General features: G+C 41.5%; 1 protein-coding gene across 1 annotated transcript in view; it reads left to right on the plus strand.

Moving 5' to 3' along the window:
- Positions 1-21,977, plus strand: part of cacna1ha (calcium channel, voltage-dependent, T type, alpha 1H subunit a) — a 95,660-nt gene that overhangs the window by 373 nt on the left and 73,310 nt on the right. The window lies entirely within an intron of this gene.

Here is a 21,977-nt window from a genome sequence, read left to right on the forward strand (position 1 = left end):
GTGTGTGGCTGTACATATGGAAGGCAGCTGGCCTGGCTGCAGTTGCCATGAGCTCATCTTCATTGGATTAAATATTTCTTTGACTGTTTTTCTGTTCTGTGCCAGTTTGAGATTTGAGGTCACTTGGTCAAAGTGAACCACGTGGATGCATTTGTCTGAAAGGAACAATTTGGCCTCAATTGGAGCCACAAACAGAGTATTTAGGTGCGTTCGAATACAGATAGCAATGTGGCCTCGTTCATTGTGGATGTCGCACCACTTTGTTGTATTTAGGTTGTGCGTTCCTTTGACTTCACTGCTGTTGTGCTGTACTGTACCGGAGTTTAACAAGGGTGTGCAAGTGGAAATGTGAATTTATGGGTAGCACCAATGCAAACCCATTTGTAACTGCTCAGGATTAACGCCATATCTGAGATGATTTCCTGGAACTCACTTTGCGCTACAAGTCATTAATTTAAGTTTAACATGGAAATGCCAAACAGTCCAAGTGAAATCTGATTTCAACCGCTCGTCTTTTTTAGCGTCTTATTATTCCCCCTCAGCTGAACAGTCTGCCTGGATCATTTTTATCAGTGGGATGTTTTCACACACTTGAGCATAGACAAAAAAGAACACTATGTACATCCAAATCCAAGCAGCATAAAAAACAAAACAATCAACAACAGCAACAAAAAAAACTAACTTGAAGATGAACCACTGCAAAATCTTATGGGAGTGTACCATTGAGAAAAAAAAAAAAAAAAAAAATATATATATATATATATATTTATTTATTTTATTTTATTTTTTTTTTTTGCATCCTGGAATCTAATCTATGGAGATGATGCATGGTGCTGTTGAGCGCAGCGTGTGTGTTCGTTCAAGCCCGTCGCAATCTACAGACAGAGGTGTACTTTTTCGGTGGGGAATCTTAACAAAGTGTTGAAGTCGGTGAGGAAACAGATAGATGGGTAGATAAACAATTAGGTGCACATTGTCAGTAGCTTCATCAGGACGTAGTTGCAAAGCTGCATGTGGTGATTTATTTACTCTTCTCTCACATGATCGCCTTCTGTGGTGGTTCTGTGGTTGACTTTTATATATATATATTATTATTATTTTTATTTTTTCCCAGTACTTGTGTAAAGTTGCAGGACTTGTTAGAGAAGGCTGAAAAAAATCATGCTGCACATATCTTTTTTTTTTTTTGGTTTATGAGTCAAGCTTCAAAGACCTGGATGCTGCACATTGTAGCCAGGCCAACGTTGGGTTTGAAAAACTGGGGACATTGCTTTTTTGGAGTTCAAAACCCGATTATCAAACATATGTAGAATATACTCCAGTTTTGTTGAGTTTTGTTATTATTTTCCATCACTGACTGAATTTTATTCACATAAGAAAAATATGAACACCATTAGAGCTGAGTTAGACGGCATTGCGGTCTTGCAGGCAAATGCAGAAGTTACATTTTTTATTTTAATTTTTTTATTTAGACTACACTCTGGAGCTAGCTAAATTCCTGTTGGAGGAACATGTTTTACCGTCTGGGTGCTGAGAGCATGTTATGGACAGAAGGTGTCTGTGACCACTACACAGATGAGGGGTGGAGCAACGAATGCACGTTTCAGGATTTCCTCCCAGCGAACCCACCGGTCGCAGGATCAGGAAATGTCACGATCAAAGAGACTTACCGACTTCTGATCACTTCCCCGGGAGAAATGCTTCCAATATTTAAAACTCTGACTGAAGTGATGCTGGTCGTTCAGCCTCCATAGTGTCAGCAGAGAACAGGTTCAACCTTCAGAACAAGATTTATAGCCAACAGAAGTTGTCTGTCTTGAGGCAAAGATGCAAAAGACAATTGCTTCTGCAGCAATTTCCCTTTTGTGCACGCTGATTAAAACCAAGTGAGTGTTGAGCTACAGCAAGTCAATGTGGTTCAGTAATTTCTCAATTTATTAATTCTTAATTATTTGTATTTTAATTATAATTGTCTTGTACTGCCCTCCGTTGTCACTGCAAACATAGTCTGAGTTATTTTGTCCGACAGAAGAAAAAGGTTTTAGCATTACACATACATGAACAAACCCTTCATGAAGATGTAAGGAAAAGAAGCAGAAATAATGGGATTCCATTAGAAATGACACCAAATTAGAGAAAGCAGATGAGGAGAGGAGAAAGGTAAAGTTTTAAAGTGATCCAATTAGACATGTAGATTTATAAACATTGGAGATGACTCTTGGCTGCCTGCTGTTTGACAGATGTTAATGTAGCATTACATTACGTGTGTCTTAATCACAGGACTGTAGCGGGGGAGGTTGTGGCAGGGGTTCTATGCTTATGCTCTGACCGTGTTTCTGATTTCCAGCTGACTACTGATGCTGTGTTGATGTTTTGTGATTGTTTGGACTGATCATACCAAGATAGCATGGCTATGAAAGCGGCGCATGCTGTCACATGCTTGGAATAGCATTATCCCTAGTTATCAAGGCTGGAACCAGGTTATGTCACAAGAGCCAGTCTAACTGGACAGTTCTCTGTGTTTTATTTCTTAGAGTCTTTGTGTGTCTGTGTGTGTGTGGGACCAACTGAGTAAGCAGTGCAGAGTTGGTGGTCCACAGTGGGCTATGTAAATATTATTCACAGCATAAATGCTCTGCCACTCAACCACACAAAGGCATGCACACACTGGTTAACATGTGAGTATGGATAGGATAAAGAGACAAACGAATTGCCTATAAAGGTCAAACAAACCCTTGATCAAACTGTTGTGAACCAAATTGTATAATAGAAAAAGCCAAATCCTTCTTAGGCTGCAAAAGCTCCAATCTGTATTTGGGGAACCACCAATCACACATGACAAGAGAATAAAAAAACAAAAAACAGGTCAACAGTTGCTCACAATTACCAGAGCAGCATTTCATCACAACAGCATTTTTTCATTCATCATGTTTATTATGCTCATCAACACCGATCAGCTGGATTGCTCGTGTATGTACATAAACATTTCAGAATGCCCAGAAACAGTGCAAGTTATTACTCAAGCTGCAATTACACTTACAGTGAGATATTAAAGGGGCTCATTTATTTCCTGCTTTGCTCGTGGGTTGTCCACCACACAGCACAACGACAAGATGACTCTGGAATGGATTTTATATTGGCTTTCCTTTTAAAACAAGACAAAAAGACTAATGACCCACTTTAAAAGATTCATAGCACCAAGGATGTCAAACTATTTTTACACTTTTAAACAAGAAACTCTTTGTAGGTCTCTGCATTTGCCCATGTTGTGATAATGGTGCTTTCAGGCTCGAAGATTGTCAGCTGCTGAATAAAAAGCCATTTCGAGAGCTGGATAAAGCTTTGGTTTGTTTATATATATATATTACTTTTATATCTGGATTTGAATGTTTTTACATTTGGCTATAACTCTACCATTAAAACTATAACAATTTTTTTTTTTTTTTTTTTAACTCAAAAAATAATTTACAAACTTTAAGGACTGGCAAATTTTGATATCCATCTTCACAATTTTTAAAACAAAAAGTTATTTAATTGATAACAAAAAATGAACTAAGTGCTGAAGTAAGCTCAAATAGAAAATAATTTGTCAAAGATGGGAGCCTCCTTGAATGTGGTGTGCGAAGATTGAGATGAGTCTACAGTATATAGTAGATAACATTGTATATTGTTATACCTGAATAGACTTTTCTGATGCTGATGTGGTCTTATTGTCATGATCTAAATGTTTTGAAATCACCGTTGATAATACTGTGTTACAATAACAAGCAGATTTAGGCTGATTAGAGCAGATTTGGGGGCCAGGCAAGGTTAATCCATTACAGATGAGTGGATTCGACATACTATCTGTCTCTATTAGTCACCCTATACTCCACACATGTTGAGAGGGCCTCCTGCACTTCCTTCATAAATGAATGCAGATGAAGCTGCAATGCGATCCTCACACGTTTCCACTGCACTCACAGGACAGAAGCCAACCTTTTGGCCTTTCTGAAGGAGCAGAGGCATTCCATGCTGGTAAGGTTACATACAGATAAAGGGTTTTAAAATGATATTTAAGGAGGGAAACATTACCAAGACCAAATCAAGCAGAGGCAGTCTGTTTCATCATAAAGATTTAAAGCTGTCTGATATGGGGAATAACCAGGCAGAATTTCAATGTTGAGCATGATGAATCTTATTTAAATGTAGCCTGGATAAATATCAACTTTAATATGATACGAGGCATCTCACTATTCGCTGACAGGGTTGTCTGTAACAGTGCAGCAGTGATAAAATGACCCCTAATCAGCCCCCGCTCCTCAGGGCAAAGAAGTTGAATTGTCCACTTCCTCTCATTCCCACAGCAACATCGTGTCAGGCATTTTGCTCTCTTTGTGCGTTGTGTGTATGTGCGTGTCTATGACTTCATATCTGCAGTGTGATGTACAGAGGGAGTCAGCCTTGATGTCAGCAGGTTGTCCTCCTCCTACTGCCACTCAGACAGGCATCCTGAGGGATGTGTGTGAATGTACTCAGATGCTTCTGCGCGGCTCTGCCAGACTTGCTGCTCATCTTGCAGTATTTATATTTGAGCAGTTTGCCTGTGTGTGTGTGTGTGTGTGTGTGTGTGTGTGTGATTGGTGACTCATTATATTTGGCCTGTGCTCACGATAACAGCAGATTGGGGGTCATGAGGTGTGTATCGCTGCAGAGACAGAGGGATCCTGTCTCTCTGACGTATAAAGCAATGGTTCACCCTGCACAGTACTCACAAAATGTGTTGTTGTGTTGCGTTCTTCATATTTGTGTATATATGTAGCGCTGTGTTGTAAAGTGGTAAAGTGACACACTTACCACGGCTTCCTTTCAGCAGCAGACATAGCAACAGCACAACCGAAGAAACCGAGCATTTATGTGGCCTCTTTTGCACAAACCTGCCTGCCAACCATGGTGAATTTTAGACAAATTTCTACAAATAAATAACCACATTTGGTTATTTCTTTTGAATGACCGCGTTCCTTTAATTTTAGAGCAGTGTTGCATTAACTGGGCCATGTCTGCCCAAATGCTCTCCACGCATCAGTAATAAAATGAAGTCTCAAAACGCTCCATGCTAACATGATGTCAGCAGTTACACATCGGCCTGGGCCTGCAGCACACATGGCTCGACAAACTTCCACTCTAATCAGCAGACTTGTGCTTTTGTATGTTTAAAATCCATCCATTATCGTTACTGCTTATCTGTTTGAGTTGCAAACGGGTTGAGTCAGAGACAAACAGCCGTTCACAGTCACACTCAGACCTACGGGCAATTTAGATTCACCAGTCAACCTAAACCTGCATGTCTTTGGATGGTGGGAACAAGCTGGGGCACCCAGGGCAACCAATGCAGAAACACTGAAAGGCTCCAGCCCTGGGGGTTTGAACCCAGAGCCTTCTGGCTGTGAAGATCTGCACCGCTGTGCTGACCTGTTTAAAATCCAAAAGCTGAAAACTTTAATATATTCATTTTGCTGAAAATATAGTTCAAAACACTCCCTGTTTAGACAGAACAATATACAAGCATGTACATACATTATGTAATTTATTTTTAGAATTATTTCTTTATATTTACATGAAAAAAATATGTGAACAGCTCTTTGGGTATAAAATGAGAAAGTGGAGAAAAAGAAAAGAAAAAAAAAAATCTTCTGCCTTAAAAGCACCTGCTGAATCTGTTTAAGACTTTACAGATATTTTTAGTGCCGTGTTCATCATGTAGTACAAATAGCGTGTGTAGTCATCTTACATTAAAAAAACCTCTGATTCACACTTTTGTTCACTAAAATCTTTACTCAGACAGCAGCTTGATGCTGTTATTCCATCAGTCTGAGACTTAAAATCACTAAGCAAGACATGGCTTTTTGTGCTTTGACATTGTTTAACATTTCAGAAATACTGTAATATGATCAAATGAGCTTCGCCCAATGTGGATCATTTTTATTGTGCAGAAATGCATTATGTGGATAAACAGAAAAAAAACTAAACAAATGAGCATTGCACTTTATAATTGTTTGTCAGCCCTGAAGGCACTTATTAACGTTCATGTTTTTTTTTTATGTTTGCTGGTTTGTCCATGGTTTTGTGTTGCCGTGTGTGTGTGTGTGTGTGTGTGTGTGTGTGTGTGTGTGTGTGTGTGTGTGTGTGTGTGTGTGTGTGTGTGTGTGTGTGTGTGTTGTAGTGTTTTAGCATTACTACCAGTACAGTAGGATCTTTGTTTATTCCCAGGCTCACTGTTTACAGGTTGCTTCGTAAAATTACCGGGAACTAACAACTCTGAGCTTTGTGTGTGTAGATGGCAGGACGCACGCACACGTCCACATGTGTATACACAAACGTATATACCTATATACACACAGACACCATGTGTTTAGGCAGCCAGCCTTCTCTTGCTCCAGGCGCTAAGTGTCTGACTCGACAAAACACTCCAGAGAGGAGTGTGTGTTTCTGATTTGTTGTGTTTGTGCTGCTGGCCAGAGGAAAGCTGGTGAAATGCCACCAGGGTTATGGCCAGAAATAGTGATTGGCACTATCACAACATACACAACTGCAATGGGTGGGTTGGTATTATATTAGATTTACCAGAAGCCTTTGTCCACAGTGACTGACAGTAAATCCACTGGAGATTTTTGTCTGGATTAAATTAACAAAATGAGGTGCAGTGTGTTAATTAAATATAGAGCTTTAGAGATACTGGTATGCAGCATTTCTGCCTTTGGACAGAGCCAATTAGGACCACAGAAAAAAAGATGTGTTCCTTAAAGGGTAAGCATGTATGACAGACAGTAGCAGTGGGATTTATCAGTCAGGGAGTAATTGTGCTGTCATTAATGTTTATCAGCAGCCAATGTTAATCAGAACATACTGATCAGTCTGCTGTCTCAGAGGTTCGAGGTCAATCTGAAGGAAGCTGGCAGCTGCTGGTGTTCCGGGTCAGAAGGCCAGTCTGTTAATGAGAAGACTATTGAATTCATAAACACCCTTCTCCTGTATGAAAACAGAAAAGCAGGGCGGCACGAATTAGACCTCTTTTTCTCCTAGCTTTGAAAATCCAAACCCCCCCCTGCTCTGCTGTGCTGTCATTGCTAATTACACAGATAGCCTGTGGAGAGCTGCGGACAGACATGTGTCACCTCTGTAACAAAAGGTTCTGCCAGATGCTTCTTTTTCCCCCTGCCAGCAATGAGCCTCTTCTGAGGGACTGGTGTCCTGATAGGGCCAGACAATCCTCCTATACCTGGCGGCATGCTATTCTATGCGAAAGCAACCTCTGCAAGAGATGTCAGTATAAAAGAGCGGCGAGAAGCAGGGAGTGATTGTAGGAGATATGGACAAGGTGCATATAATATTTTACTCAGAGCTGTCAGTCATGTTCCCTGTAGCGGCAGTGGCACACTGAATTGTGCTCTTCTTGTGTGGGAGGGCTTTTAAGCAGCTGTTGCTATGGCTACGCATCATTTTGATGACGTTCCTGAAGTGTGTTCAGTGTTTCCACAGACCAGCCCACCATCCAAAACCTGCTCTATCACTGTCAACAAAGAAATCCACACTGAAAATGGGATCCAGTCTTTCTTCGTTGACAGGAACAGTTACAGGGAATTACTGTGTTTGAGTGAACAAGAGCAGAAGGTGGTAGGTAGGTGACAGGCAAAGCTGCCATCAGCGTGTAAAAAGGGAGGGACAGATGAAACAAAGAGCTGAGGGGAGGAGCGAGAGGGATGAGGAGACGGGTGGATACTGGTAAAAACAAAAAAATAAAGTCAAGAAATGGAAGAAAGAAGGAAACAAATGGAGTCTGGGACAGAAAGCAGACAAGGGAGGTCAAAAAGAGAGGACAGGAAGTTAAAAGGCAAGAACAAGGAGAGGAGGGGTGGAGGAGGATGAAAGGGATAAACAGGATAAAGAGAGGAATCAGGACAGAGAGAGGGATGATGGAGGAGAAGAGCTGAAGGAGACGAGCAGGAACATGGCAAGAAGTAAAAGGGGACAAATTGGTCATTTAAATCCAATCTACTCTGAACAGCATGATAACTTCAACGCGGCGCTGTTGTCTGACAATTGGACGTGGCGTCCGGCTACTCATACGTGGGAGTGATGAGCTCATACCTCTCTGCTCTCTCTCTCTGGCTTTGTTACGGCTCTTATTGTCTTTCTTTGCCTTTTAATGGTTTCTGCAATCTCGTACTACTCGCTCATGCAGCTCTGTACTCCCCCTGTCTCCTCCTGTCAAAAAACAAACAAACTTTTCTCTTTCTCTCTCTTCCCCCTCTCATTCCTTTGTGTTTCTTTCTCCTTAAAGGTATGCGAGTCCTGACTGCAAATTCACCAAAGCTGATTGCTTTTTTTTTTTTTTATGCTGCTGTATTGGGGGCAGGGATCAGTTTTGCCCCCCCCCCCCCCCCTTCTTTTTCATTTGCATGCAGAGGCTTGCAGGGACCTATTTTTCATATACACGACCACATGCTGAAATAAATTGTCAGGTTGTTTCAATTTCCTATTTCCGCCATCACTCGCCACAGAATTTGACACAGACAACTGTCAGACCGAGTTATCTGTGTGTGTGCCGGGGTGTGTTGTTTAAGGGTCAAGCGGTTAATCTGAAAGGGAATAGAGTTCAGTAAATGTGGTTTTATCCAGACTGATGCTTATAAAAAGCCAGCAGGTGTTATTGAAAAACTGAGCGACCACTTTAGAGAGACTGATCTGCCTCATAGTGCATCTCAAACACACACATTCACTTTCACACACCTCGCTAGGTCCTCAAGGTGCAAGAAGTAACCGGAAAAGGTGATATTGGAAAAGTGTTTCTTTTTGTGGAGGAGGGGTCCCCAGGGGACTGCACATCGTCAGCAGGCCCTCACTCTTTCTCTTCATCCCGCTTACAACAGGGTGCTTAGTATTCTGTTATGTTTTTAGGTCATATTGCCTTGTTGTGCATTTACTTTTCAGTTGCTGGGCTGCTGTTACTAATGAGCATCTTTTCTTTTTTTTTTGTTGTTGTTGTTTTTACTGTAGTTGTTGTGTGTGTGAGTGAGCGTGTTGGCACTGCATGAGTGTCTGAGGTCCTGCTGTTCTGAGCAGTTTCCCCACGTTCAAGCTCCACATGAATAACCCAGCAGCCCTCAACTTGCTGCTGATCACATTACCGTCTGAAAGATCGTTGGAATGACAGAAACACACAAAGACAGAGAATGTGCTAAAGAGAGAGAGAGATTTGCAATGGCCTACTTTGAATGGACAGCTTCTCATTTCATACAGAATTTTGGAGGCAGCAGAAATTACTCACACCTCCTCTGCAAATACCAACTCTGATGATCAAGCTTTTAAATGAAAGGTTAGAAAGTGTCTAGGACTGCATGCATGGATGCACATCTGTGCGCATGTGTGTGTCGTAGTATGAAAGAGTAATGGAGCGATGGATGAATAAATAAAAGCTCTGGAAAACCCATAAGAATCTAGCTCTGCGTTGTCATGGCAATGCAGACAGCAGAGCACGGTGTGTGCATGTGTGAGATGGGAGAATGTGCGAGACTGTGAGCGAGACAGAGATCATATCACTGATGTTTTAACATGTATATATAATTTAGTTTCAGCACAGGCCTCTTTTAGTACTAACAAAGAAAGGCTGTATAGTCTGAATACATTAAAGCAAAGAAATTAAAAATCAAATAGCAGTTCTGGACTCCAGAAGAAATGTAAAGTGAATTCAATAATTATGTGACGATGTAATGTTCTGTATCAATTTATGAATTGCTTTATAGCTCATGTTATGGTTCTGTTATTCAATTCAAGAATTAAGAGTGACCTTGTTTGTGTTTAAGGCTGCTTCCAGGGCCAAATGTGTGGCTCCATGTTTCGTTGCTCTCCATCTTTATGTGTATGTGTGGCTCCATATTTCGTTGCTCTCCATCTTTATGTGTATGTGTGGCTCCATATTTCGTTGCTCTCCATCTTTATGTGTATGTGTGGCTCCATGTTTCGTTGCTCTCCATCTTTATGTGTATGTGTGGCTGTGTGTGCAGAGAAACTTTAGCAACAGCACTGTATAATGGATATAGCCTGATATTTAACTGCATCTCCTTAGAGACCTGAATCTGCAGCCTCTCCTTTCTGGTTGTCTGCCTCGCTCCGCTCTGCAGCACGTGTCTCTGCTTAGGGGGCCAAAATGAGCCGGTATGCACTGGAGGAGTAAGAGTGTGTGTGTGTGTGTGTGTGTGTGTGTGTGTGTGTGTGTGTGTGTGTGAGTGAGTGAGTGAGGGGGAGAGAGAGAGAGAGAAAGAAGAACAACAGTTCCAGCAACCTAGTTTTATGGCAGAGTGGTGAATGAAGGTTGATGGTAAAGAAAAATGCCAAGTGAATTTAAAGTGCGTGTACAGAGTTTAATAAAAGCAACCTTGTGTGTCTGTGAGAGAGAGAGAGACTCAGTGACAAAGGGAGAGAGAGAAGTGTAGGACAGTGGGATTCTCTCTGCAAAGAGCTCTTACTAGAAACTCTACCTGGTTACTAGGCAACAGGATAGCACTGCCGCACACTGAAGCATTAGGGATGGGGGTGGATGTTGATCTGTGTGTGTGTGTGTGTGTGTGTGTGTGTGTGTGTGTGTGTGTGTTCATGTTAGAGTGCTGAGTCAATAACTATATTATTTATGACTATTTCATATAAAGAGCGTTTGCTTAGTGGGACAGAGTAAGGGTGAGGGGAAGCAACGAGCAAATGTGTGTATGTGTATGCGTGGAGGTCTGAGGGACAAGTTGGTTATTCTGGAGTGTTTGAAGCTATAGAGCTTTTAAAACTTATGAGCAGGCCACAAATAGTTAAGGCAGAACTCGTTCTGCAATAGTCACTGTGGGATGATGGGAGTTTTTCAGGACAAGGATAGTGGTACTGTAGACCAAGTCCAGCCAGCTTTCATGTTCAGCTCTGAGTCACTGCTCATATTACATTTGATTTGGGGACTTTCTATGCCTTGGAGGACGTAACGCACACCAAATTGAAATACGGGTGCACTCACAAAGAGAGGCGCAGCGTAAACAAAGACATCACATCTGTTGGTTTTGTTGCTTGACTAAACTCCAACGAAATAGTTTTCAGTCCAATCATGAGTTATTGTAAGTTGCATGTACGTGTGGTAGCTGTCACGCCTCGAAACCCACGCTGGCACAGGGAGAACATGCATACTCCACACCGAACCCGCAACCTTCTTACTGCGCTAACCACTTTGCTGCCGTGCTGCCTCAGCCATGAATTCATTTAGATAATTACAGCTCACTGTCACCAGTGTCAAAAGTTTCACAATGACTTGAATATCAATAAGACTTTAAAAGGGAAATCATACAACTTCTGCCTGAAGTAGCCCTTAGAAAACAGTTTTTATTGTTAGGAAAGCAGCAATCATTACAGCAGATGTAATTTAGATACAATTATTAGCATTAAATAAATAATTTTATGGATTGATATGTTGGAAACAGTTCTAAACTGGATTTTAGTGAATATTTGCCTCCATTCACATGGATGTGTTTGAAGTCACACGTCTGTAGATTTGTGCTGTTGGTTCTTTGCCGAGGGGAAAGATGTCCTACTGTAGGAGCAGTGAATTCAGAGGCAGCAGTGCATTGTGAGCTGGGTATCAGACTTTTCCACGTCAGTGTGATTAAACCAAAACCCACTGAAACGTCCTCCTTGTAAATGATTTATCGTTCTCTGGATTGAACTTGGCATTGTTTGTCTCAACTCAAGAAGGTTATACGCACACACGCACACACAGAGGCAGTAGGTCAATGCAGATGGATTACTCTTCTTCAGACAGTCATCATTAATTGTCTCTTGGAGGGAAGCGAGCCAGCATTTCCTTTTTGCTGGTGTATTTACTGTGTATATGTGTGTTTGCATATGTGTGTGTGTGTGTGTTGGGGGGGCGTGGGGCGTTAACGTCCATTAGGCCAAAGTGAAGGAACACGGCTCTCACTGGTCCCGTCTGCTTTATAATGGCCCTCTATTATCACAGTAGAAACACTCCCATCACACTACATACAAAACCTTCTCTGCGAGATAAGGGCGCGCACACAAACACACTCGGCCACTGTGCAAGATGAAAGGGCATCACAAAGCAGCTGACCCAGCTGAGTTGCATGAGGCCTGGCGTGTGTTAGACAGATTTTAGCTGAAGTGGCGATATAAAGGTGTTGTTATATACTGTGCTGTGTGTATTGTCTGCAGAGGAGGAGCCATGTGCCACACAGCAAGGCTGAATAGAGCACCAACGATCTGCCCGCTTCTCACAGCGCTGTTGACTCGTAACTAGGACAGGAGTTAGGGTTAGTGTTGGAAGTAGAGAAAAGACCGTGATGCAGTTTCCAATGAAAGCACTGATATTTACGCCACAAACATCTTTCTCTTTACACACAACACCGACTCTCTTTACATCACTTGACTGTATTCATTTAATTTCTACACTCAGTACTGTATATCAACGGTAGACTTGAGACTCTGAGGGGATTTTTGGTAGCATAAAAAAAAAAAAAAAAAAAAATGCTCAGTCTGCATAGTGTCGGTTTACCACTGGTCTATAAATACCTATGTAGACGAGAATTTTTGTCTGCGTCTGCACTATGTCCCCTTAAAGATTATGGAGGGTACACATATAGCAGTGCAATCATGTTTGTGTTCAGCACTGGCTGTCTGTTCTGTGTTACATGTGCAGGTCAAAGGTCACCGAGACAAAAACCTGGAACAGCTCCAGCTATAAAAACACACTTAGAAGCCTGAAGGAAATGATGCTGTCACAACAAGACCTGTCAGGCTCTGTGATGTTCTGAATTTGTGCGGTTCTATCCATTAAGAAGGAGTCTACGAGCAATGCTGCTGCCCTACAGCTGAATTTAGGAATATTGTGTGATTTGCATCTGCTATCCACAAGGTTGTCTGCATTCCTCAAATAGAGTCTCTGTGTTAAACGGAGCGTAGAGACAATAGATCTCCAGTGGCAAATATCTACAGCCTGGTGAACTGCATCATCAGGAATTTAGAGGCACTCAGGAAAGACTAAAGGAAAATACTTCCTGGGAAACCAGTCGCGTTCAGTTTGGTTAACCTGTAGTTAACACAGTTCACCTTAAAAACACACAAAGATGCAAGTCTATCAGCGTTGCCTTCACGTGTGTGTGTGTGTGGTGCACATATGTGTGTGTTCATGCATAATGTAGCAGGAAGACAGTTGTTATGAGCTTGTGTGGTAGTAGGCATTTCTGTCTCCATGTGTGTCTTTGTGGCTTTACTTGTATGTGTAGCATTCTCTTAGGATTTCCAATGGCATGTGTGTGTATGGCACTGAGCTCTGCAGGCAGAGAAGTGCTAACATGAGTGTGTGTGACAGACCTCCCACGCACTGAGCTCTGATCTGGTTCGTTCCGGTTGGCGGCCTTGTGTCGGCATGGCAATGGACGCTGGACAGGCTCTTCCTTGCTGAGCGCCAGGCACAGAGACTAACGAGATGCTGTGCTAACGAACAGATCAGAGAGCAGTGAACTGAGCGGCTGTGTGTGTGTGTGTGTGTGTGTGTGTGTGTGTGTGTGGGTATGTGTGAGAGAGAGGAGGATGTGTGCTGTAGCTGCTATGTGTGTCTGAGAGGAGCGTCATCTGTCAGCCCAGCCAGGACAGGCCTGCTGTCCTTACATCCCATCCACTGCTGATGCCGAGAAAAGCAAATGTTTAAAAACCTCATCTAAAACTGAAAAGTAAATCGAATGAGGACCCAACCTAATAGCTCATCCTCAGTTTGGTGAAACACACCCCCAGCTCTGGTAAAAGAGTTGATTATATACCCGGCAGGGATGTTAAGAGCAGTGAAATGAATTAGAGAGAATCTGTGTTTGCAGCCTCTGAGATAATTAGAGGAATACCATGTCAAAAGTATCAAAAGACAGAGTTTCTCACCCTGACTTGATCACTCAAAAGGAGTTTTGTCTGATAGCCCCGAGCGGCGGATCAGCACCCTTTCAGCTGATGGAGACTCACAACTCTCATTAAATGGTAACAAACCTGTGTGCAGCAATTTATGCGGAGTGAGATGTCTAGTTGATGCCGTACAGACTACTTGCGTATATTGAGTGGAAAAGTAAACAATATCTTCCATTATCCTCCCTAAAGAACTAAGCTGGAAGCTAAAGTAGCTGAGCACTTATGAAAGTTCATGTTTTTACGAAGCTCACTGATTATTGTGCAAGTGCTACTTTTGTTACTATTTTCTGCACTAAAATAAACAAATGAACAAACTCATACTCAGGTATTTTGAGGTATGACAGTGGTAGATACGAGTAAAACTGGAAATAATAAAAGTATTTAAATAAATCTGAAACCATTAATAACTATAACAGGCCTTAGAAGGTGTTATTAAGCTAGCTCCACAGGCAGCAGCTACGGCAAACCCCAGAGGAGAAAACTGCACTGCTTAAAAGAAGAGAAACTTTGTTGCACAATATTCCAGTGAGTTTGAAACGCTATTTGAAATGTGTAAGGCTTTAAATTGCCGTTTCATTTGTTGACGGCAGGTGTTTGAATGCTGGTGAGTCTTCATCGACTTTGCAAAAGCACTGATAGAAAATCTTGAGTCCCTCATTGAGAGCAATTTCTCATCTATTCTGGCTGTTGTGAATCTCTATCACGCTCAGGATCTGATTAAATGTGTTTCAGTGACAGCGACACATGATGGATTTGCTTCTGCTTGTCGTGTCCACTCCTCTAATGGCAAAATACCCTCAATCTCTTATCAAACCGCTCATCTCTGCTCGCTCTTTTTCATTAGAAAATGTTAACTCTAACCAGCTATTTTGCCAGTTAAAATCACAGATTATAATTAAAATGATGAAGTTGACCCTGTTAATAATGTAATGTTAGTTTCAGTCTATCAGTTGAATGATAGTTATTTATCCTAAATTCGACTTGCTGTTGGGACTGAATGTTTCAGTGTAGGTGTAACGTTTTCAGTCTAGACTGATTTAGATCCTATTAAGGATCTAGATGATTCATCAAACACATTTGATTGGAAGGTTTCGTCCCGGTTGATGGCCCTGAACACCATCCGTAAATCCCCTAAATATCAAAACCAAACTTGAAATGACCTCTGATATCATTCAAAATTCTCCATATGAGTCAAGCGCCTTTCTCTCTTTGTACACTGAGTATTAGCTGCACTTTTGGACTTTCAGTATCACAATTTAAGCTGTTTTAAGTTTCAAAGCTATCTTGACGTCTGATTCTCTCATAAGATATTAATATATCCGCAACCCTCCTGCGCAGTAGGGAGACCAATCTGTTTTATAAAACCAGATGTTCAGACAGCAGTTGACTACTAAATAAGCAATAAATGGCTATACCAGATTTAACAGTTTATAATAACAACTAAGTATGTCTGGTATCCTGGAAGCACCAACCTCCTGTATGTCTGTCTCTGCGTGTGTGTTTTTTTTTTTTTTTTTTTTTTCCTCTTCTGACTGAGCAGAACATTATGTTTGTCCGACCTTACATATTATTTCCTAATTTGGTATCTGACATAGTGAGCCATGCTGTGTGTATTTGTGTGTGTGTGACAGAGAATGTGTGTATATCCCACAAGCATTTAATGTTTTTTCTGAATGGTTAATATCAGGTGGAGTGCATCCTGCGGATGTGTGTGCTCTAACACGTTTGAGAGTGTTATTGTTTTGAGGCAATCCCGTTTCCTGTGTAATAGCAAGGGAGATATGCGAGGAAACGTTCAAGCACGAAGCCATTTGAGAGTGGGAGAAAGATTCAGCCGTGACGGCGCCAGTGGGGAAGAGAGGATAAAAACGAGTCACACATTATGAGTGTTACTTTTAAGACAAAGGCCTGTAAAATGAGTTGTGATGTAACTTCAGTGTGCTGGAATGTTTTTTTTTTTTGTTTTTTTTTTGGCTTGTAGAGATTGACCTCCACCTCACAATCTCGCTGCCTCTGCTCAAGCATTTGATACTAACCCATTGAGATGGATAAAACAATGTTATCTGTGGGAGGAGGGATGTGGCATTAACAGCTCAGCGTGGATAGCTGCTAATTTTACACTCATCCCAGCCCACCTAGCTTTGTGTCTGTGTTCGTTTGAAGTGCACACTTATCTGAAGAGGAAACTGTCATCCAGTGCTTGGACTGGAAGAAGTGATAAAAGGATGGACTGGGGCAAATGCATGCGGGGACAGATAGTATATTTAAACAAAGGCTGTCTTGGAAACGGGGTCATTGTCAATGGAGACATGATTTTGTAGCATTATATCGCAATATAATGTCCTGTCACATAAATTATTTCTACTGATGCATTGCCCATGCAGGGAAGAAATATAGCTTGATGTGTTATTTTTATGCATTTGTCATACAGTTTAACACGTATGATTATGTCACATGCCATGTTAACACTGCTGAGTTAAAAGTCCATGCCTCTAAATGTCATACAAGTGGAATTGTCTCACAGTTCATTGATTTTGGTTGGTACGCTGAGGCCTGTATTTTCACTTGTTAACGTTGTGCTTCTTTAACGATGTTGATGATGCCAGCATAAAACACCACTACGACTAAAGTTAACATGTTTGAATCTATTTCTTTGGCCCGGATTGAAGTATTTCAGTGGTCATTCTGTATATTATCATGACCGAATATGAGCTGTACTGTAATAGCATTGGTGAGCCTCTGACTTTACGTTTCATGCACATCATCATGCACATTTCTAAGGTGTGAGTAATTTGTTGTTGTTTGTTTTTTTTGTTTTTTTTTTTTATCAAAAAAAAAAAAAACAACCTTTCAGCATAGTATCCCATATGTGCTGTAGAACATTTTGTCTGTTCTGAGCGACTGACCTATGCTGGGTGCAATTTATGACTGTGCCTTCCATCAAAGAAACAGTTTTGTGTGAGGATGATGGATGGACTCTGTGTGATTCAGGCCCCCCTGGAAATGAGTGCAGATCGTGAAAACACAGATTATTCTCTCCGGGAAGACTTTTAAAGGTCCACTTGTTAAGAATGCAAGAGTGGAAAAGTTGTATGTCTCCTCAAGGAAACCTCGGTGAATTAAATGACGAAGCATGTGCAGTTCTTAAAATAGAAAGTAGCAGGAACAGGAGTTATATAATAAATTGTCATCTGTCACAGTTTAAAAAAGTTAATGGAATTAAATTTACATTTCCCAGTGGGCGTTTAATTTTGATTGAAGTGGTAAAATGAGTCATTTTAATTCCAACTAGGCTGTAATTCAGATTATTAATGGCGTTCCAGGTTCCATGAGTATACACCATAAATATTCATGAGTATCCCCCATAAACACAGCAACAAAATGATGCACAGCTCATGAGAGTGAGAGATGTAAAACAAGGAGGGCGACTGAGAGGAATACAGGTTAACAGGAGATTGAAGGAGAGGAAACAGGTGCCAAAAAGATGAGGAGGGACAAAGAAACAAAAAAGTCAGAAGAAAAAAGGCCATCGAAGAGAAGAAATGAAAGTTAAGTTGATGACTACACTGAAACCAGTGATAATTGTGTCCCAAACTGACTAACATGTTGGTTATAAGTTAATGAGTGAGGTGAATAGCTGCTGGTTAACATCATTATCATGGCAAGTTTCACAGTTAATAGTGCAGTACAGAATTAAATACTGACTATAGTTTGAATGTTGGTGCCAGATGCTAGTAAGGCCTCTGCTGGAGGTCAGTTTAAAAAAATAAATAAAGTTTTGGCTGAAGTTGTTAGACAAAACACGGAACTAGTGTGATCCAAACTATGTTGACACAGTGGAAAATCAAAGATATGGAATAAATGTTTCTCCACACATCAACTCGGGCCACCACAAGAAAAGTCAGAGGATCGCCAACATCTGTATGACTTGTCCTCTGGGGAGCAATGAAGGAACTGCCAGCTGCTGCTCGGACATTGTTTGGTTTGGGCCAAAATGTTGGACAGAATTGCTTTCATCATCAATAAAACCAACACAGCGACAAATTGAGACGGCCTGAGATTGGGTGAAGTGTGCACAGTCACTTGGACTGGACTCAGAACTTAAATCTAGAGACTTCATTTGTGATTTTGGCTCTGACTCGAAGAATTTTGGCCGGTGCTCTGTGAGTCTGGAAGTCTGTGTTAACATCTGTTGATCACTGTATGATCTTAGCAACGTGAAATGTTTGAACCTCACTCGATCATCCTGCTCTACTCAAGAAGGCCTCTCCTCTCTTTCTAACTAATGCGTTACAGTCACCATCCTAGATGCGGTTTTATCAGCACACAATGTAAATCATCCAGAGTCCATGATGTCACCAGCTCCTCTATGCTCTTACTCATGTCTTAGCTATTTAATGCAAGCAGAGAGTTATTTAATGTTTTAATGTGGTCAGGGGATGGGTGGATGGTGGAGCTGTGGAGGGGAAAGTGGAGGAAGAGGAGAGGTGGGGGCGTCAGCAGAAGCCTTTCTTGAGGATGCTGTTTCTGGACAGGTGGTAACTATTGATCTGCTCACATAAATGGCTCCTGGTTTTCCTGCCCAGGTCTGTGAGTTTGTAGACCTCCTGCTTCTTCTCTGTCTCGTTCTGCTTCGCTGCAAACAGCTCAGGCCTCAGCCTCAGAGGATTTCTGTGTTGCTCAGTGGCTGCTGCTTCATGGGGAAAAATATTAACATGCAGCATTAAATGAGGAAAAAATGCTATTGGAGACAAATGGTCCCAAATGAGTGACGTACTTGGAGACTTGAGTGCTGGTCTTTCGGCGGAGGGGTGGTGGAGCTCCTGTTGAGTAGTCTTTCTGTGTGTTTCCTGCCCTCTAACCCAATTGTTGATCAGAATTCTCTGACATCTCACCTCAGAGTTTGGGCTCTTGAAGCTGCTTCCAGTTGCGACAGCCTCCTCTCGTCTCCTGTGGCGCTCCTTTCTCAGCGCACTCTGTGTGACGCTTTTGATGGGCTCCTCCGTCACTTTCATCATCTTTTTCCATTGAAGCTTCATGTTTTTTAGTTCCTCCTCCTCTTTAGCCTTCCTCGCCTCCTCCTCCCTGTGTTTGGCCTCTATCCTCCTCCGTTCCTTCTCAACTCTTTCACTTTGCTTGCCTCTCTCTTCTTTTTCCATCCGTTGTCGCTCATGCTCCTCCTGAGCAACTCTAGCTCTCCTCTCTATCTTGATTTCCATCAGCTCTCTGAAGCTCTCCTCTCTAAGTTGTTTCTTTCTTTCCTCAAGGGTCATTTTCCTGAGGTTCTTCACAGTCTCCATTTCAGTGTGGAATTGACCCAGGTTTAACATGCTGATGCGGGCCACTTGTGAAGGTTGGCAGGTCTGTGTCTGCCTCTCTCAATGGCCTTTGGCCAAGTGATGGCACCAGATAGAACTCCAGGTGAACAGAGGTGGAACCAGGACACAGTTTCATCAAATCAAATCAAAACAAAACAAAACAAATACAAACATATCAAAACTAATCTAATCAAATTCATTTATAAAGCACCAAATCATAACAAAGCCACATCAAGGCATTTTACACATGGAGGAGGTCTAGACCAAACTTTTACTGGAGTTCTTAAATAAACCGAACATTTGGTACGAACTTGGCAAAAGTAGCAAGGAAAAGCTTCCTTCAAAAGACAGAAATCTCAGGCAGAAGTGGGCTCAGGGACGGCAGCCATCTGCCTCGACCAGTTAAGAACAAAAGCAGGAGGACAGAAGATGCCATAAAAAAAATAAAAAGACTGTAAGCAAAACATACAGTGATTGCAGCCTGTTAACACAAAACGTGCAAGAGCAAGGTGGGTTGGTGAAAAAAAGTGTTTCTAGCAGAAGGGCTAACAACGGGAAGTGGAACTGAGCGGGAACATGGAGCAGAGATGATGCAGCATCTGTAGGACAGGAGGGACAAAACACAGACTACAAGAAAAACAAAGCCAGAGACATGTAATGTACATGCATGGGGGAGGAAGAGAGAGAGAGGGGGAGGGGGGGGGATCAGTGCATCCCAGTGCTGCTATAGTCTGGGCCTATAGCAGCATAACTAAAAAAGCAGTTGTTAAACCTTAAATTTCTAGCTGTCGGCTTTGGCATAAAGGAAGCTTTTTAACCTAACCCTGAAAACTCCGGACTGATACCAGGAGTTGTTACATGTTTCAATATTTCCATCTGACTTCTGCTTGTGGAGGTCTCAGTGTTTTCATGTACATCATTAGAAGGAAATGTGCAATTTGCTTCAGCCACCGTATAAACCTTTCAAAAGTCCTTGAATAAAGTTGCCTCATTCCATTCGTAGTTTGTAGAATTTTTTTAACTTGTAGATGTCAGTGAAACTGAAACTCTTCTAAAGCCACAGTCACATCACAAAACATTTCACAGGTTGAGTTATACTCATGATTATTATTAACAAGTGATGTGTAAACCCGGTGGAGTTTTCCTCTATGGACACTTTAGTGTCATTTTATATTTAAATTGTGATTTGCATCAATAGAAGTCCTGTTTTGGCAGTAGAAATTTGTGCGGACATTCATGGTCCCAAGAGGATGTATCCTCATGACTTTGGCAATCTTCTGACTTGACTTTATTCATTCAGATTTAAATGCCTGAGCAGTGAACTGAGCCGATAGTTATGAAAGTCCCGGAATGCTCCCCGTAAATTAGATTATCACCAGTTTACTGCTGTTACTTATGACTACACTGCAAATGATTTATTTATTATTATTTCAAATTATTATATTTGGATACTGCATGAAGGAGCAGATTGTTGCGTTTTAGAAATGGACCATTGACATTGGAGGAGACTGGCCCGTCGACATTGCTCTACATCAAGAGCGGTGTCAAAACATTTATAAGGGTTGATGAAAATATAAAAAAATAAAAAATTTCTCCCTTTGCATGATTGAAATTCTGGTTATAATACCTTTGCAGTGACCGAGTAGAGTCTGTGTGAAGTGATGGTGGGGGGGGGAGGAAGATGGGCCCTGCTCAAAGCTAAATCTCTTATTCATATCAGTTTCATTTAATTGATTTCGTTTCATGTTAATCTCTTCTAAGGTAAAATGCATAAAAGAAAGCTCCAGGACATCCTCCCCAACCAATCACCAAAAACTGAATTGCATGCGATTATGATTAACTGAGGGTAAATTAAGTCGAGGAGTAGTGTATGATTTGAAAAAAACATTTTTTACAACTTCCTCTCTCACGACACGCATTCAAATTATTATAGTCCTGATTAGGTAGCTCATTGCGATTCTACCCAAAAAGATTGTTATATAATCTTGAATTTGGATTTTATGAAGTCTTGGATCGCCAACTTCTATATGTGACAGGTGGCCACTGCAACTATCTTACTAATGGGGCATTGCACTACTCTGTACTTTGGTCTGAAAACTACGCAAAGAGCAGAGAGGAAGAGGAAGACAACTAGAATATTGCTGAGTGTTGAGTCTCTGGCAGCGAAGACAGACTGCAGGAGGGCACAAAGCTGAGAGAAATGGGTTTAACTGGATTCATACCAGATTTTGAAGATAACTGTTTCCATCTCTGCGTTTGTATCAGCTGTGATTTATCAACAAACAGTGAAATGCACATTGTTGTTTTTTTTTTTTTTTGTACTTTTGTTTGTTTGTTGTTATGAGAGAGGGGTGTGATTTTGTACCTGTGTTTCTGCTGCCTTGTATTCCGTATATTTCAGTGGCTGTGCTCTCGTTTGTGGGTGAGTGAGTGAGTGAATGTGCCTCGACAAGTGAGCAGTTTCCCCCCGGTTGGTTTGATCAGCTGCTAATTGAGTCAGAAAAAACAATGAGAGGGTCAGAGAGATTGTTCATTGTTTGAAGGCCACCTGGAGCAATGACTTAAGGGAGCACACGATAATATAGAAGCTTCCAGGCATGCAGAAACATGAAAATATCAAAAGCCAATGCAACGCGGGCAAACACACCAGACACATACAGTTGTTGCACAGAAGCAAGCAAA

This window comes from Echeneis naucrates, chromosome 8 (genome assembly GCF_900963305.1).
Source record: "Echeneis naucrates chromosome 8, fEcheNa1.1, whole genome shotgun sequence".
NCBI lineage: Eukaryota > Metazoa > Chordata > Actinopteri > Carangiformes > Echeneidae > Echeneis > Echeneis naucrates.